At 42.5% G+C, this 6175-nt stretch overlaps 1 long non-coding RNA gene across 1 annotated transcript in view; it reads right to left on the bottom strand.

Annotated features, from left to right (window-relative positions):
• Positions 1-4435: 4435 nt before the first annotated feature.
• Positions 4436-6175, bottom strand: part of LOC109297003 — an 8079-nt gene continuing 6339 nt past the window's right edge. The window contains exon 3 of the long non-coding RNA XR_002097139.1: positions 4436-4524. This is a non-coding gene — a long non-coding RNA (uncharacterized LOC109297003). The remainder of the gene's footprint in view (positions 4525-6175) is intronic.

Here is a 6175-nt window from a genome sequence, read left to right as displayed (position 1 = left end):
CCCCCCCCCCCCACCCAAGGCAGGTGCTTCTTCAGTGCACGGGGCAGTGCATAGGGTGGAAAGCGGGCAGACAGGCTGGAAGAGCTGCAGCTCAGACCTTCTCGCTGGGAGCGGCACAAGTTGACCACCCCAGAGAGGTGGGGAGGGAATGCCTCACCCCCAACACACCGCTGGAGACGAGCCCAACCCTTCAAAAGCTGCGGGAGTCATGAGTCACTGGGGAAAGAGATTCCCAAAGGGAAAAGGGGGCCCTCCCCACTGCAGGTGACTGAGGGGAAGACCCTGACAGGAGGGGACAATTCACCCTGGGACACAAAGAGGAATCCAGGGCTACCGTTTGTTACGGGGGTTTCCTGGTTTAGGGCCCTGCCTAGCTGAGGAACCTTGAGAGGGTAATGGTGTTTTATTAGGTGACAGGGTCCCTGCTTGGGTTGTTGCTTCTTTGGGCACAGCTGCTGTGCCACTGTTGGGTTCTGTTTCTTTTTCCACGCCGCTGGGATTCTGTTATTACCCTGTGTCTTTATTGTTGCATTAGAAGAGGATTATCAGCTGTCCCGTATTTGTATTTATTGTATTAGTTATTTTATGCATATGTGTTCTACTTGATATAACCTTATTGTGTATGTTATATATTGTCCTATCACTGTCAGATATTCCTGCCATTGGGTTGTATTGATTATCTTTAGGTATGTATGTTTTATCTGATGTAACCTTATTACATATGTTTAATTATTGACCCATCACTGCCTGCTTTTCTTGTCATTGGTCTGTTGGTTAACCTCCATCCCCTGCAGCCTGGAGGGCCCTGATGAGGGGCAGGGGCTGCAGGCTAACCCAAAAGCCACAGGAAATTAGGCCTATGCTTGAGTTCAGGGTTGAAAAGAGCTATTGCCTGTGTAAACCTATATTTGTAAATAACCTATGTACATGTGTATGTATATATGCCTATAGATATATGTATGTAAGTTTATAGTTATAAGTTTTATATTATTTTGTATAATTAAACCTGTACATAATTAAATATCACTGGGTGTCCTGAGTATCTGTTCTGCTCGGCTCTATAGGGGAAGGAGGTGAGCTGGCCTGCAGCTAGACAGCCACACTCCCCACAGCATACAGGTACTGGATGACATCCTTTTGATTGGAGAGGAGGTACCTTTCTGCATACCACCCAGGTTATATATATATACAGCTAGCAAAGTTAGAACAGAACAGAAGTTAGCAACAACAGATTTGACCAATGATTCTGCCTGCAGTGATGGAATATTCTGGTATAAGTATTTAATGGGAACAACGTATGGAACAAGAAGCCTCCAACATTGACACCAAAAATATAATTTTCCCTGAGTGAAAGCTAAAATAAAAAGGCAGGTTTTAATTAAGAATCAAAGGAGTCCTCGTGTGCTCGCTCTCCTTAAACTAGTGCAACTCTGTTAATTCCTTACAATTTGCAGAAGAGTTTAAGATCACCATGAGCCATGGGTGGCTAAGTGGATGAGCTGAGAATCTAACTTGAATATCCATAGAGGAAGAGGAAGCATCCCTTTGTCATAAACAATATTTGTTGGATTATATACAAGGAAAAACCATCTGCCTTGTAAACCAGGCTTTACAGATGGATGACCACAGATACAGAGCTGTGCTAGCCTTTACTGGCCCAAAGAATGAAATCTTGTGTTTTCTTATTTTCAGTTGCTGTTCTGATGAATGGCAAGCAAGAAAGCAAAGCATGGAATAATCATATCCAGTTTAATAAAAATCCTGAGTTGCCTTCATTGAGAAAACTGAAGTCCCCTGAATTGCTAAAGGAAACTAGGAATCGTCATCTGCTCCAAAGCTGGACACAAAACTAGTTGTATCAACCATTCTACATATATTTATTGTTGAAAAATGAAACAGTCCTGTATGACCTTCTTGTCCACTAAGAAGAAAATTCAAGTGAGGCCTTATGTGAACTGAAGGGTGTTTCTACATGACATTAAAGGGTGTGACTGCAGCTCATAACAAAGCTAACTCAGGCTCAGCGGGCCAGTCGTCAAAATATTTACCCAGATGCCCAGGTAGCCCTTGCGGCCTGCACTTAGCTCCACACTCCTAGAGTGCACTGCTCATTTGAAAATTAACTTGGTTATGTTTACTGGTTTGTAGTCACACTGCAGTGTGAAGCAACTAGAATGGCCTCTCATCAATAACAGGAAGTTTGAACAAACAGAATACATTTAGCATCAGTCAAGAAATGAAAGCCCAGGAAATTGACTGTCATCCAGAAAAGCACTTAAAGGGCACACATAAAATTTTAATTTAAACTTTTGAGCTCCATTGAAGTACTTTTATTCAGACAAATGTGTTTGGGCTTTACTTTGCATTAGGTTATTTGGGCCTAGATCCTGTGAGCACTGATGCATGCACTTACTGCTGTGCGTAAGTTTCAACACAAGTGTTCAGCAGGGTTTGGGCCTTATTTGTTTTCTTGCAGCTTTGATCATTGCTTTGTATATTTGCCTCCTGCTGATTAAACTGTTTGAAGCCAAATCCAATGAAGCAATATTGCCCTCTACTGGAATCCTCTGATATTCTTAAATGAAATACAGAAATCTGGAACTCTTGGTTCTGAAATGATACCTTTTATTAGACCAACTAATTATTTATTTATTAGTTGGTCTAATAAAAGGTACCATTTAGGAACCAAGAGTTCTGGATTTTTGTATTTCATTTAAGAAACTGATTTAGATTTTTGTATTTCTTTGTCTTAGAACAACACAGCTACCAAGTACATCCCTGATATTCTTGAAATCTCCATAAAATGATAACCTGAACTGTTTTTGCTAGAGCAATGGTTCTCAACCTCTTTGGACTCGAGGCACCCCTCAATAGACCCAAGACCTCTCCATAACTTTTGTGAATTGAGTGGCTCCCAATTTCAAAAACCAATGCATATATTATAGCGCTTACCTATTTGCAGAGGGGCCTGAGCCTGGGCTTATCTGCTGCTTATCTTCCCATACCTCACTTATTTCCTCACCCTTCCCTCAGCATCCTGGTGAGAATTACTGTGATAAAGAGATGACAGGTTAGTTGTTGTGGTTTTTGTTCTTTTTTTTTTACCAGCTAAGTTATACATTTGAGAGCTCCTATATAACTTACACTTTATTTTTCCCAATTTACAGTTAATGCATCAACATTGACTACACTCATTTATCTGTCCTATGTCCTATACATTCTTGCTCTGTTCCATTTGTCTAGACATGCAAGATCTTGTTTAGAATGCATCCTTCTGCATATTTGTTGGCTTTAATGTATTTAGTCAAAGTCTGGGGTACATTTTCTCAAGCTATTTTTATATTATTTAGTCCATGTGACTTTAAGGAAATCACATTTTTTTGAATTACAGTTGAATAAATGACTCCACTCAATTTCTCCAAAGTTACCATCAAAGAGATACAACATCCACTCCGCAGATGAAACTAGAGGAAAGGATGGAATTTTTCAAGGGCTGTAATTCAACTGCCTCCTAATGACCCTGTTGAGAAGAGAGTTTCCGCACCTGTAGTGGGAACAGCGATTCTACCCAAGCCCATGAAAGACCTGAGATCTGTAGGCATCTTTCTAGGTTGCATCCAAGGCAAATTGTACAAAGGTCAAACAGGCACTCTTTTCCAGGTGGTCCCTGCTGGCAAACAACCTCTTTATAGTTACAGGGGTTTCCAATGTAAGAAGAGACGACTATCAGTGGAAGATAATAACAGGGATTTATTATACAGAATCATTTCCACAGCCTGGGGGCCATGACACTATGTTGGAGGCTTTTTCCTACATTTGTCTCTCCTGATCCTGATCCACTTTCTTCTGACCTATGATGAGGCTCTTCACGATCAAGCAAAAGAAGAGCAGTAGGCAATATGATGTAGCAGTTACAACTCCTCAGGTCCCTGCATGTTTTGGGACCACAGAGGCATACCAGATTGCCTGGCCCAGCATCTGCAAATATACCATACATTTATCTAAGGGCCTTTCATTCTAAAATATCCCAGGTTGCTTAAGAGTGGAATGACCTGTAGCACCATTCATTCTCACTGAAATGCAACTACCTAGGAGTGAAATGTAGCAGCTGTTCTGAATACTATATTGAAAAGTTTCAGATTTTATTTTAAAGGTACAGAAATAACTGCAGAATAACTCTGGACTGATATGAAGGGTGGGGGGATTTAGGGAAAGGCAAAGTTACCCAAACAACCTTGTCTGCCTATTGTTAATAACAAACTCACAATCCAGGCCTAAACTCTGGCTCTTCAATTTGGGAAGACACATCCTTTCATGCCATCATTTCACACAAGTGGTCTTATACTCATACTTGTTTGAGTAAATATCGACTATAGGGTTCAAAATTAGGCCATTAAGGAAAGAATCAGATATGAGAATGCAGCATTACCTTCTGAGGCTTATGATATGTTGTTTTGCATGCTAGAACAGTGAGGATGCAAGATTCTAGGTCTCCGGTCCATCATCCATAAAGAGACCCTATTCCTAAGGAAGCAGAACAGATTAGTCATAGTTCTGTCTACTCAAACTACCATTTTCAGCCATTAATAAAGGAGAAGCATTCTCCTTGCTGTTGACTAGCTGATCATTATTACTGTTTATATTTCAGTGGCATCTAAAGGCACCCGGTTGAGTCTCATGATGCTAGGTATTGTATAAACATATGAGGGGGGAAAAAAACAACTTTAAATACTCTTGTATCCAAGTCCTCATTTCTGTAGACCCTGTTTCTACACACTGAACCCCTCACACATAAGTAGCCTGTCAAGATTCAGCAACACTTATACGGCAAACAGTACTAATAATCCTGTAATATGTGTTGCAATTATTCCTGCTTTAATTGCGAGGCATACAGTATTAAATTTAACACTGGGAAGGCAATGCTGGTTGGCAGTGCAGGGAATGTTAGTTCTCACTGGTAACCACTGTAGTAATAAATGTATTAGTTTAGAGATGTTCCCTAATTTAGAAAATTTGGAAATTGGGAGATGGTTCGTCAGTAAGGGAGTACTGTAGTACGTTAGAGAGGGACAAAGGGTCTGCAATGGATAGTTCACCGCTCCACAATGAACATTTGTTATTCAGTTCTTATTTATGTATGCCTGTGTTTATTGAACCCGGTGATCACTGCAACCACTGTCACATGCATTATATTTGCCAGATAGTTCTCACCAAATGCTTGGAAGGAGACACATTGCTAACATAGCATTCTGTCTGGCTCAGAAGACACAAACTTAGTTAGCCTCCCAGGCAGGGGTGACACGTAGGGAGTGAATGTGGGTGCACATGCACCCCCTAATCATGAGAATGCACCCCCTGCAAAAAGTCAGCAGCGGTGGTGGAGGCGTCTGCGGACAGTCCATGATCACCTCTGGCCTATGCTGATGCTGCCAGCAGCACCTGAGGGTGGTTGCCAACCCATGGTCAGCACTTACCACCCTCCCCTCGGCAACCGCTCCCATTCCCTGCTGCTGGGCTGCCACCACTGTGCTTCCGCCGCTGCTGGAGCAGCCATGCCCCGCCAGCCTCCACGGGCATGCACCATTCATGCTCCCAGATGTTGTAAATCCAAGATATTTCTGCCTCTCCCTGGCTTGCTGGCCTGTCTTGATCTCGCTTTTTCTACACATACACCTTTTCAATCCAGGACTCTGATTAGACAACCCCAGAAAAGCAAAGATTGGGGCATGAACCCACATTTTCTATTATGCTTCATCCCCTATATGTTGCTCAAGCATTATAAAGGAGACAGCCAACTTGCACAAAAGGCCAAGGGAAATACTCCACCCAAAAGGGGCCTTGGGGTGCTACAGCATTCCCACCCATTTTACCCAAGAGATAAGGATATCACCAGGAGTACAAAGGGCCATGTACAAAGCAGTCTACCTAGCTAGTCAATGCCAGCATGTCACCAAGATCAAGGATAATAAAAAGTCCTTTTTCAAATATATAGGGAGGATGAAGAAGGCACCGGGTAATGTGGGGCCCCTGCAAAGTACGCTGGGCAATCTGGTGGTTGCGCCAGAGGAGAAAGCGGAACTCTTTAACTAATTCTTCACGTCTGTTTTCTTGTGCAGGGACGGGGACTTCCCCGCTGTGATGCCAGACGGACTTGAGGGGAACGCCTCCAGACCTC

Source organism: Gavialis gangeticus, unplaced genomic scaffold (assembly GCF_001723915.1).
Source record: "Gavialis gangeticus isolate Ggan-Ray unplaced genomic scaffold, GavGan_comp1, whole genome shotgun sequence".
Lineage (NCBI taxonomy): Eukaryota > Metazoa > Chordata > Crocodylia > Gavialidae > Gavialis > Gavialis gangeticus.
The sequence above is the reverse complement of the archived record's forward strand: the minus strand, read 5'-3'. Positions and strand labels throughout refer to the sequence as shown.